We start from the raw sequence: 13,059 nt of genomic DNA, 5'->3' as shown, positions 1-13,059 counted from the left end.
TGCATTTACCTGTATTTGCTTCACACATGCTTTGAGCAGTGATAGGTAGGTCAGGTCAGGTTGGGGAGCATGCACTAGTACAGCACAGTTGCCACACGCACCACACTATGAAACAGCTTGGAATTCCGGTTAGCAACCAACCAGGAAGACACGTGGTCCAGTCCCACCCTCCGGAAATGACCATCGATTTGCCACAGCAAGGTGTTACTTGGCTGTCCCCTTGGCCTGGTCCAACCACTCGGGTCCTCAACAATGAGGATCCTGTAAGCCGGATCACATCTGGGGAATCATGCCACATGGCCAAAGTGCTGTAACTGATGCTCCCTCACAATGCAGGTAATGTGCCTCATATATGAGTCTTTGAGCAACCACTCATTTGACACAAAGTCAAACCAGCAGTACTCTGGGATTATCTGAAGAGACACAGTACCAAAGAAGTCCAATCTTCATCTCAGATTAGTGGATAGCGTCCATGTCTCGCAACCATATAGCAAAACAGAAAGCACCAGGACGCTGAAGACTTAGACCTTCATTCTTTTACAAAGATATCGAGAGAGCCACACACCCATTTCCAGAGACCTCATGACACTACCTCTTGATGTGTTCTACACTATTTCCACAGTCAGAAACATTGCTGATGGCTGTGCCCAAGAGGTCATTTAAGGCCTGGACCTTGGACACTTGCAAGCCCAAACACTCAGACTTCTCTCTCAGTTTCTCAAGTGACCTGATCAGAGCCTCCATTGACTCTGTGAATATCACAGCATCATCTGCAAAGTCAAGATGATTGAATCTGTCTTCACCAACAGATGGGTAGGACTGTAACAAAATTAATTTCCAGAGTGTAATGTTTGGATGATTGCATTATTTCTTCTCATGTCTTAAATAATCCATATCTATATTCCATAAGTAGTGAAATTTATGTAGATGAGCTGAACGTACAGTGCTAAACTCGGCAACGCAATCTCAAGAGCAGGGTAACACACGAAAGGTAACTTGTTATGTAATCCAATTACTTTTTAAACTAACGAGCAACCTAATACAATATTATGTTACTGAAGTAAAAATACCTGTATGCTATTATTTCAGCAGCAGTGGGAGCAGAGGTGGGTAGAGTAGCCAAATATTATACTCCAGTAAGTAGAAAACAGTTTGCTACGTGTAATCTGGTAAAAGAAACCTGTAAATAAAGTGTCAGTTTGACTAAACCTATTTATGAAACACAAGGAAATTATCATAGACATCATGATTATTCTTGGATTCACGGTGGATGATGATGACATTTAACTATTTTTTTTGCCAAGTTTAAAATAGCAGTGTTTGGACAAAGGGGAACTCCTCAAGATTACCTGCACAGTAAATGTGGATTTTCAAGAAACCAGATTTCCACCTTTACTGGGTTATTTACCTTAACCTGGTTATGTGCCTGCATGTAAGCACACTAATTCATTTTGGAGGCCTCTGAAAGCATGGGGAAAAGACAAATGGGCTTTGGAGTTCAGTGGACTTGCAGGAGAACAAGAACTTCTTTATGAAAAATGAAAAAGCTGGCAATGGTGGTGTGGTGTCTGAGCATAGAACCCCAGAATGCAAATGTTCTATTTGTGATTGGTCTGAAAAAGTGGGATGGGAACTTTGTTTTGTGAACAAGGCATGCTGGGTGCTGATAGCAGGTTCGAAATAAAAAGCTGTTGTGTGTTGTTACCTAAAAGGTCTGCTGCTCATTATTTTGGCATAAAAACCCTCACGAACCACCACCTTTTCGGTGAGTAAGTAAAAGACAGAACAGTGGCGACAAGTATCGGATGGGGTTTGTTTTGCCAAAATAAATAGAATTGGTTTTAGTTGACTTCGTCGATACAGTAGACGGAAAAATTGAATAGAGACATCATTTTTTTTTCTCAACGAGTTAAGCGGATAGGAGCAAATGCTATATGGCTTTTGGTAAGCCGGAAGATTTTCACTTCAAAGAAAGTGAGGAAAGTTTCGAAGCCTATTTAGAGAGGCTAGAACAATATTTTGAAGCTAATGATCTCCAACACATGGATGAAAAGACGAAAGCGGTATTTTTAACAATAGTAGGAAAGAAAGCACATAGTTGCTAATGGACTTATGTGCGCCATTGAAATCATCTCAAAAGACGTTTCCGGAGCTCGTAGAGATTTTGAAAAAACACTACGTGCCGAGAACAAATTTTATTGCCGAGAGATGCAGGTTCCATGCTAGAAATCAACTGGATGGAGAATCAGTGAGCGAGTATGTCGCTATTCTGAGAAAGTTAGCAGCAACCTGCAAATTCGGAACTTTTTTGGATGAAGCACTGCGTGATAGATTCGTATGTGGCGTTAAAAGCACAGAGCTGAGGGACAGGTTGTTGAATGCAGCTCACAGCAAAGACTTGACTTTAGCCCTGGCAATTGAAATGGGATTAGCGTACGAAGTAACAAAGAACAGTGCGCATCAATTTGCTCAAAGGACGCTTAAAACTAACATCTTAAAAGAAAAGTTGACCATGAAAACTAAAGGTTTTAGAAAGAAACCGGATGTCGCAGAGAAAGCGTGTTATGGATGGGAAAAAATTCATTTGGATTTTGCTGAGGACCATAAACAGATGTTTTTAGTGGTCATGGATGCATATGCTAGGTGGCCAGAGATAATCCATATGCCAGCTACAACCACAACTAAGACTGTGGAAGCTCTGAGGAGTTTGTTTGCGTCCTATGGGTTGCCACAGGAAGTAGTCACAGATAATGGGCCACAGTTTACATCAAAAGAGTTTGACTTGTTTTTAGAATTAAATGGAGTTAAACATGTCAAATCCCCAGCATATCACCCTGCCTCTAATGGTTTGGCTGAGCAGCTAGTTCAGACCTTTAAAAAATCTCTAGCAAAGAATAGGGCACTGGGGGGCATGTCGCTTGGTCACTGTATTGCTAGATTTTTATTTAGCTATCAAAATACGCCTCATGTACATACTAACAAAACACCAGTGGAGGTGTTTTTAAAAAGGCAAGTGTGTACCCGATTGTCCCAAATTAAACCTGAGTTTTCACATAGGATGCAGCTGGAAGGTTTAAACAAAACAGGTGGCTCCCAGAAGCTTAGATTTTTTGTTGTGGGGCAAGATGTCTTGGTAAGAAATTACAGGGGAGGAGAAAAATGGTTAAGTGGTGTAATTTCAGAAGTGTTGAGTCCTGTTACTTACATGGTTCAGGTTGATGGGAAATGTGTAAATAGGCATGTAAATCAATTGTTAAATGCAAAACTAAAACAGAATGGTGAAATTGGCGTGGAGGAGGCTGATTTAGGCCAAACTGGAGGATCTCTGGATATCGATGATATTGAGATGAACATTGTAGCAGACACCGACACGGACAAAAGTCAGTGCAACATGGAAACCGGTACTATGCAAGTGCTTCCACCTGAACCTCCACCACAAGTGGATTCACAAGTTCGCCCAGTTCGCATAAGGCGGGCACCACAGAGGTTAGATTTATTAAAATTGTTTTGGAGTTCTTATTAAAAAAAAAAAAGAAGAAGAATTTGGTAACTGTATTACTGAGCTGTCAATGTAATTTAAGGAGACTGTTTTCTGGTTTGCTGTTCAACCTGGGTTTAGTATTTACAGGGGAGAAGCTGTGGTGTCTGAGCACAGAACCCCAGAATGCAAATGTTCTATTTGTGATTGGTCTGAAAAAGTGGGATGGGAACTTTGTTTTGTGAACAAGGCATGCTGGGTGCTGATGGCGGGTTCGAAATAAAAAGCTGTTGTATGTTGTTACCTAAAAGGTCTGCTGCTCATTATTTTGGCATAAAAGCCCTCACGAACCACCACCTTTCGGTGAGTAAGTAAAAGACAGAACAGGTGGCAGAAAAAATGACAAATAACAAAGGAAAGTCTCCTTTCAGATATTTCAGAGTAGTGTGAACAGCAATAGGTACTTTGAGTGATTCCCCAAACCAAGAATGAAGGTCAATGAGGCCACAATAATAAAATAGGTTTAATAAAAGAAAGACATAAAGAAGATGATAAACACAGGGAATAATTAACTACAAAATAAAACAAAATCCAGACTTCCACAGGGCCTAGCTAATGCAGGCTCTGTACCCTGTCTTGCTGGGTACCTTGTCTACTTGCCCTCCTATAACCAGCATCAATAATAACCTCCAACCCATCTATGTGCTTCATTTCCTCACCACCTTGGTCTCCCTTTTTCCTATTTGTGTTAGCTTCATCTCTACATTCATGGGTGGTCTGGCAGGAAGGTCCATTAAAGTCTCACCCTGGGATGACTACTAACTACCTCTGTAGTCACTTCTCAGTCAGTAATGCTCCCTGGAAATCCTGTAGCCATCTTCCTAACCTTCTCTCTAGTGGCTCCAGGAGTTCCTGTTGGCCTGCAGTCTTGACATACCCTTAAACGGCTGAGTAGCCAAGCCCCTATAGAGCCTGGCCCCCAAGAAATATAGTATAACAATGTATAACAAAGTATAACAATGCCCATAGATACACGTACCAGACCTTCCATCTGATGTCATTGTAATGGGGGTAGGGGCTTAGATTAATTTATGTGGGGGTATCTCCTAGTAAATTAGGATTCCCCAAGTTCCTCTCCTGATTGATCTGAGTAGTTGTTCCTTCCAGGGCACACCTTTTTAGAAAGACACAGTAAGCACTGCCACCTCCAGCAGTAAATCAGTGAGGCTCCTGGCATGGCTATAGCTGTTGTCCTTGCCAAGGCTAGCTTTCTTATTTTCGTCATTGGCCCTGACTCTTGTCATGATTTGAACTTTGTTTTTATTTTTAGTTGTTTATTATTTTTACAGCCTTTTCCTTGGCCTCTAAAAATAATGGAGGTATCATTTCGAGGCATTTTAGACGTCAAGGAATTTAATGGTCTGGTTCTTACTTTTGATTTAGGACATTTATGAAGACGTTAATTTGGAAATATGTCTTCTCTAGGTGCCATTTGTTTTTTTTTTTGCTGAAATTGCTTGTTTGTAATGGAGGGTTTTTTTTTTGTTCTTTATTTCGCCCTATGCAATTTCTTGTATTAGGAATTTGTTAGTTTTAGCATACCCCTTGGGGTCAGAGTGCAGGGTCAGCCATTGTACAGCACCCCTGGAGCAATTGAAGGTTAAGGACCTTGCTCAAGGGCTCAGCAGAGTAGGATCTCTTTTTTGGCAGTGACGGGGATTCGAACCGGCAACCTTCGGGATACCAGCGCAGATCCTTAGCCTCAGAGTTGCCAGGTTCTTCCTAGGCAAGATGTCCACAAAGGTATAAAAGTCCGCATCATACACCCCTTTACTGAGTTTGTGACTAAATGTATCACTTGAAACTCTTTTTAAAGATGTTACAAATTGTTTTTTGTTCTTTGAATTTGATTTACGCATTGCATTTTGACTTAGGCTACATGTAACATTCTGGTATTTGACTCTCTTGCTACAATTCCTGACTTACGATTTTTGACTCAAGCCTTAGCCTTTGTTTATTTGTATCAAGCCCCCAGCTTTAACCTTGGCTCACTATTGACATCACATGACATCCCCTGATTCCTTCCTCCTATGTGCATTTGGGGGTCCTCCTGGCTCTGACAAAGTAAGCACTACCACCCCATTGCAAGAATTGGCACTAACACTGCCTTCTTTCCCTCCTGCAATTCAGACAGGCAGGATGACACATAATGCCCGCCTTCGGCTCTAAGATGACTCTGCCCCTTCTGATCAAAGCGCAATAAAAACAGGCCACCCCAACCTGGGACCAGATGGTGAAGGAGACAGAGCTTCATAAAACATAGCTTGAGGGCATTTTGATTGATTTGTCCAATTTGGACCATTGTTTTTATTGCTTGTGAGCTCAGAAGCACTGGAACACTTTTGTTTCATTTCTTGTTTCTGGCAATGCCAACAATTAAACAGGGTAGCCTACCTGGTGTCCCAGCTATTCCTACTAGTTCTCTCTTTTGCAGTCTATCTACTGGTCACAATACTGAAAACTACTGCCACTCTGTGCATGCATTACAACCCGTTCAACCCTCGCCCTGCAGCCGTCACCCTCTTTTTTTGTAGGTAGTGGGATCTAATTATCTCTTATAATGCATATTGAGTTTTGCATGTCCCTTTGGCTGAAAAGAATTGTAATTATGTAAATTATATACCAATGTATGCAAATAATTTATATTGCTTTATTCTGTTTAGGAATGTCAATGTAGTGCTGCTTATTTCCCACTATTCATTATGTGCCTGGGTTGAAATCTCAGCCAGGTCACCCTCTGTGTAGTTTGTACATTCTTCCCTTGTTAGTCTCAGTTGTGACTTAATGTCCGTGTGTAATTTATAGGGTCAAAATTGTTTCGCGTACAATTAAATTCTTGCTAATCAGCATGCAACACATCAATATTCTCCAGCACCATGAGTAGTGAGTATAATTAACATTACATTGAAACTTCTGTTTTCCTTGCCTGAAAAATCTCAAAATATACTTGTCATTAACAGAAAGTTGTAGCATGTTTGCCTCTGCCCTTTGATAACTTGGCATCCCACCCAATATTTTCTCCATCACTATGCCTAATGCCGCAGGTACATGCACCAGCGCCACACCTTTCTGTACTGAGTAATGTGTATTCAGAGAAAAGATTGTTTAAGAATTTGTCTAATATTACATAAATGGGGATTGAAAGCCTATGAGGTGGTCAAATTCACTAATTCAGTGGAAAATAGGGATTTATTATCTTCCTAATGTTTGTTTTTAGTAATTCATTTTTTAGCATCTGTGGCTCTTACATTTGCCTGATTTGCAGGTTTACCATCTACTAGTATGACAGCACAATTGTCTGGTGAAAATCCTCTTATGGAGCATTTTTAGTTTTCCGTTCTGGTTTGTTATTTCAAGAGATGTCAGGGATTTGACATGAAAAATGGGGGAAAAGTGATAATTAGCAAAAGGTGAACGGTGCTCCATTTAATATGCATGTAGGGGATGGGAAGGGAGGGCCAAGTACTTCAGATTATACAAAAAAAGAGTGTAAAGTGAGCTCATTATTTATTTGTACTGAACTAATTATATCAGTGCCGTTAAAGGTTGTTTTAATGAGCTGTCATCCGAGATGTTTACAAATAGATAGGCAAATGACTGCAGTTAAAAATAGTTTATGAGATGAGGACAGATTTGGAGGCAACTTCTACAGATGTCATGGCTGCAAGAAATGTTTAAGAGGATGAGAAGGCCAATAATTACTCATACATTTCTCTAGGCTGGCTCCTGAGGTGTCAAAGCCTATCCCAGCAAAATGCAGGATGTAAATATCATCCATTTTGTGTGCCACTGAACAACCATTTCCAGCACATTGTGATTGTAATTGTGTTAATTTAAATAATTTTTACTCACAGTTATATGTATTATGTTTTTTTTTTTTTGTGCTGCAGATCAATTTCAGGCATTGTTTTCCGTTTCTCGTTCATCTTAATAAAATTGCAAAATATTTGCATTGACATTTTGTTTATTATCATTGCTGCCATTTTTTTATCTCAAGCAAATCACCTTGCCATAGAAATAGAAGTGCATGGAAGTGCATGCATGCATGTGACGTCACACACGCAATGGGATATCATCTGCTTCTTGATCATCTGAGATTGCTGAGACGTCCTTCAGTCAAATTTGAAAATTTAATTTGGATTTTCCTGGTTAAAGAGACAATTTTGCTACATTATTTTAACTAAGAGTGTTGCATTTTATTTTTGGACTTGACAGCTTTGTGGTTTGACATTTTGGTAACGACTTTGCTGTTTTCTGTGTTTCTCCTACTTGGTTACTCTGATTCCTCTGATATTCCTCTGATGTTCTCTGTATCAAAGCAAGGGACACAGGAAACAGAAACTCTAAGGTGGCAACACTGAGTGGGATTTCAAAACCAATCCATGCATGGACCCACTTACAGACACCAGACCAATTAATTAGCAATACTCTTATTAGTTAATCAATTGATCTCCTAATTTGATGAACATGGAAACTTCTCAAAAATAGTGACTGAGAAGGAATAAACACAGCTCCCTAGTACTATCTTGTATATAAACGTCTATGCGTGGAAGTGTGTGTGTCTGTCCGGCCAGGAAAGTGAGAGGTGGAGTCAGGGTAAAGGCTCCACCTCCAAGGAGATACACAAGCAAGGCCAGCACTTCGGCAAAACGAAACCTCCGAAGAAAGTCACTCGCTTAGCCACTAATACACAAGCAATGCGAGTACATCAGCAAAACAAACCTTCCTAGGAGAGAGATGCCCAGAGTAGTTCCTTTCAATTACCTCACATCTCTACATTTAAATTTTTTTCTGATGATTTCAATAGTTTCTAGGACCCCGGGCTCTTTACAGCATGGGCTTACACAGCTAGTTAGTTATAAAAGGCATCAATAACAAAATCTAAATGCTGTAAAGACAAGAAAAATTACTGTGAAAATCATGGCCGAAAAACACTGCTTTTCTAGAAACATAATGGATGCAGAGAATAAATAAATGAACTACAATTAAATGCTTGAACTACTCAAAAAATACATGTCTGAAATATTTAATGACTGAGTCAAGAGGAAAAGTCATGTTCCATGGTTTTAAGTGAGGGTGGTGGAGTTAGAGCTGCTACCAACACAGAGGCAGCATCTTGGGTTCGATCTCCATACCTAATCCATGTATTTCACAAGTACAGTGAATTCTCATTATTTGCAGGGGTTACTTTCCCAAAAAACCCTTTTAGGTATGGATACGGCAGCTGCAAATATTGAAACATTGATCTAATGGGGAAAAATGGTGTTAGGTTCCATTCGGACGCCGGTGGATGTCCCGCCTTTTATAGTTTGGTAATGATCCTTTTGCAGGTTCACTTACAGAAACCTTTTAACTTCCTGTATAGTCAAGTTCAATCGTCTTCTAGGTGCTCTGCAAGAGGACTCAAGTGAACACAGTAGGGCAAATCCAAGGGCCTCACTAAATTATCCAATTGTTAGTATAAATGGGTGGTATGTACAGAGGGCAGGGACTTATGAGCAGCACTTACTAGGAATTACTCATTTGTGTGAAACAACAATGGTAAGTGTCAAACCACTTTCAAAAATGTGTTCTGAAATAGGAGTCCCAAGCGCTTTAAGGGTTCCAAAGCCTGTTTTCCCAAACACTTCCACTAGAGGAGGGATATCATCATCAACCTTGGCTAGTAATAAGGGCAAACACTGAATCTTTATAAAATAGGATTTATTCATAACAAACAGGTATTCCAATAGCAATGAAGCTCCATGGAGCACGAAGGTAAAATGAAATTGCCTATAACAAGAAGGCAATCTAAATCAAACAAGTACCAATACAGATTCTAGTAACAAGGTCAAAGCACATAGCAGAAGGTCAAAAAATATATAGAAAAAATCACAAGGCATACAGAATTTACAAAACCACAAGAACCCACCACTCCAGAGCACATTCACAATGAGCCGCCACAAACTGTGGAAAACACTCCGGATTTAAAGGGCGGAGGGCAGTTCCCGGTGTTGATTGGCAGGTGGCCTCACCTCTTGGGAGACCATCCACAAAATACATGGAACATATCAAAGGCAGCTTATATACATAGACAAAACAAAAAGAATGATGCACATAATCAACATAAATCAAAGAATCAGAAATACACAAAACAGACATAAAACATGAATTTGAACTCCAGCCAGGGTCTTGCTGAGACATGACAGAATGGGGATCAACTGCTTACCCACTCCTGTGTAGTGTGCTTGCACCCCCAGATCTCGAAGGCCATCACAAACCTGTTATTGCTTAATTTCATATTTCACTGCTGTGAATAGGTGTGACTAGACCATGGGTGTCATGAAATGAGTTACACTTTTGTGAATTTCCCCTTGGGATTAATAAAGTATCTATCTATCTATCTATCTATCTATCTATCTATCTATCTATCTATCTATCTATCTATCTATCTATCTATCTATCTATCTATCTATCTATCTATCTATCTATCTATCTATCTATCTGATAATCAAATCTGCAGGAACAAAACCCACAGATAGCAAAGATTTACTGTACTCCCTTAAAGTACATGCACACATCGTTGTATTTCATTTGTGGTATTTGTTTAACTCTGTGCAGGAACTGATTTTGAAGTTTGTTTTGTGTGTAATTTTTAAACTTAAAGTTGTTTTTTATTACCTTCTCCATGGGTAAAACTTCAAAGGAAGTTTTCCTGTAAGTGTGGCAGCACTCTCATTTTCAAATATTGCTTGATGGATAAAAAAGTACTTTCATTTGCTTTGCTATCAGTTAGTTTCTACTTCAAGTAGGCCCTAGAATTAGATTTGTTCTTATGGTTTTGATCTCCTTTTTGAACTAAATTGCATCTGTTTTTGCCCCTTTGGTTCCTTTGGGTTTTTTTTTTTTATGTTATTGATTTTATTAAAATTAAATAACATTCCATACGAATAAGTCAAGTTTTACAAGATTGTTCAAAACAAAACAACCCCCACCCATGAGAAAGAGAGTTAGGCCAGCAGAGTAAAAATTTAATTATAGTAAAAATAAGTAAATGGATAAAGTAATAAATGAATAATAAATAAAATAGAGTAAAAAAAAGAGGGGAGAGAATGTGCTTCCTCAATTAAAATGTTTATTCTAAAATGTTATTGATCAGATCCTGCTTTTGAAAAAGTTTTGAAAAAGTTTTGCACAGATCCTCTAAGTTTTTTTCCAATTTCAAATTGTATATAACATCAGTTACCCACTGACTTAAAATAGGATTCTTCCAATTGAGAAAGATAAGTCTACGTGCCAATAGTGCAGTAAAGGCGATCACAGTTTTGTTAGTCCTTCTACACTTTAAGCCCATCTGTAGGTACACCAAACACAGCTGTTAGTGGATTAGGAGGGATTGGGACACCAAGGCTGTCTGAAAGGCATTTAAAAATATTTATCCAAAATTAGGTTAATTTGGTGCAGGCCCAAAACATACGGCCCAGTGAGGCTGGAGCTCAATTGCAACGTTGCAACGTTCGCAGGTTGGATTTTGCCCTGGAAACATTTTGGACAATTTTAAACAAGACAGATGTGCTCGATATATAATTTTGAGTTTAATAATTGTATGCTTTGCGCATATGGAGCTCAAGTGAATTCTGTGCATTGCTACCTTCCGCTCCTTTAATAAGATGTTGAGTGAGAGATCCTTTTCCCACTGTACTCTTGGATCTTTTTGAAAGGGATTGACTGTAAAATAGTTTTATATATTACGGAGATGCTGTCTGAGTCCTCAAGACTGATCAGTATTTTTTTCGGCATAGAGGTAGGTGGGAGATGAGGAAAATTGGGCAGGTTTTGTTTAACAAAGTTTTCTAATTTGAAGGTAGTGAAACAAATGTGTTGCTGGAAAGTTAAATTTGGAGTGTAATTGTTCGTATTTTGCGAAGACTTTGTCTATGTACAGATCTCCTAAATGATTTAGTCCTAAATGTTTGTCAGACATTAAAAACTGCGTACATTTGAGAGGGTGGTAAAAGGTGGTTCTCGTGCAGAGACGCCACATATAAAAGCTTCTCTATCTTAAAATACTTCCTACATTTGTTCTATGGTGGCGCAGTGGTAGTGCTGCTGCTTTGCAGTAAGGAGACTGTGAAAGATTGTGGGTTCGCTTCCCGGTTCCTCCCTGTGTGGATAGCGCTTTGAGTACTGAGAAAAGCGCTATATAAATGTAATGAATTATTATTATTATTATATGCAGAGTGAGTGAAGCACAATTGGTTTATTAGTATATTGGCGATGACTTGTACTTATTGGGGTACAAATCAAGTAATATAAAGAAGTACTGTGGGATTTTATTTCTATTGTAGATCAAGCCTGTGTATCTTCATCTATTTGGTTTGGCTGTGTCCAATACTGATTCCTAACTTGGACCTCATGCTGCCAAGATAGCTCCAGAGGAATTTTTAGATGTGAGCACTTGCAGTATGTTTGCAACCAATAGCAAGAGCCACACTGTGTTATGATTTGAGTCATCTATTTCTATTTTTCTCAGGTGTTTCTTAAAAACAGCTTACTTTTGCTTTTTTGAATTATTTTGAGCCATTATCATCACCATGCCATTTATTTATGTATTAACTAGCTGTGCTACCCATCTAAGATGTGTTGAAATGTAAATAGCAACATAGACCACAGCGTTAATGTTTGCAGTGCAGTGTGTCCATCCAGTTGCTATGCCTCTGTTACATACCATTTAGTACAGGATTTGTAAAAGCAGTGCTAATGTTTGTGATACACCATCTTTTGGATAGTCAAGACATAGACAGACACTTGTCCTTTTATTAAGGTGGATTGTGTGTCTCCCATCATTATGACAGCAACCAGTACAGCTAGGGGTGTGTCCTCTGAGGTTTTGACCTCTGGTAAAGACATAATGGGTTAAAAGTTTGCCTCTCAAAGCACTTCTTCATCTTTATGGATGCAAAACACATGTTTATTGAATATATTAAATTCTCTAGCATTTTCTCTTTAAAGACTTTTTGGTAACGACCCTTTGAATGTTCCAATTCAGCGTCCTGATACTAATTCTAATATTCTATTAATTTTTTTTACTATGATTTTTTAATCTCATTTCAGTTTTTGGTGTTTATTTCTCGATCACTTGGTTTTGATTTTTTTCGGCATTTTGGCTATGTCTTGTTCCCCAGTCCATCTCAAATTTCCTTGCTAGTTTACACTAGCATGTGGTGGGTGTGGCCATAATGATGAATTCACATTGTGTGCGGGTTTAGAGTCATTGTATTTGCTGCCTTAAAGCCGTTTCTGTTCTGTTAATCTGTTACTAACCAGGCAAAATATTACAATACAAATTCAAAAAGGAGATGAAAAGGATTGCTGTTAAGAGAGTTGATAATGAGGAGGTGCAAATTTCAGTATTCAACTCACCCAAATCAACAAATCTGCCAACAAATCACATTACAATACAAATTCACGCAAACAGGCAGATTTCCACTGGTACTTATGTGAGGACTTGTCAAGGATCCCACTTTGTTTTAATTTCTGCT

General features: G+C 39.0%; 1 protein-coding gene across 3 annotated transcripts in view; it reads left to right on the top strand.

Annotated features, from left to right (window-relative positions):
* The window catches only part of cdk18 (cyclin dependent kinase 18), a 328,641-nt gene that overhangs the window by 97,190 nt on the left and 218,392 nt on the right, over positions 1-13,059 (top strand). The gene's annotated exons all lie outside the window — the stretch shown is intronic.

Source organism: Erpetoichthys calabaricus, chromosome 3 (genome assembly GCF_900747795.2).
Source record: "Erpetoichthys calabaricus chromosome 3, fErpCal1.3, whole genome shotgun sequence".
Lineage (NCBI taxonomy): Eukaryota > Metazoa > Chordata > Cladistia > Polypteriformes > Polypteridae > Erpetoichthys > Erpetoichthys calabaricus.
This window is presented reverse-complemented; position numbering and strand designations above follow the sequence as displayed.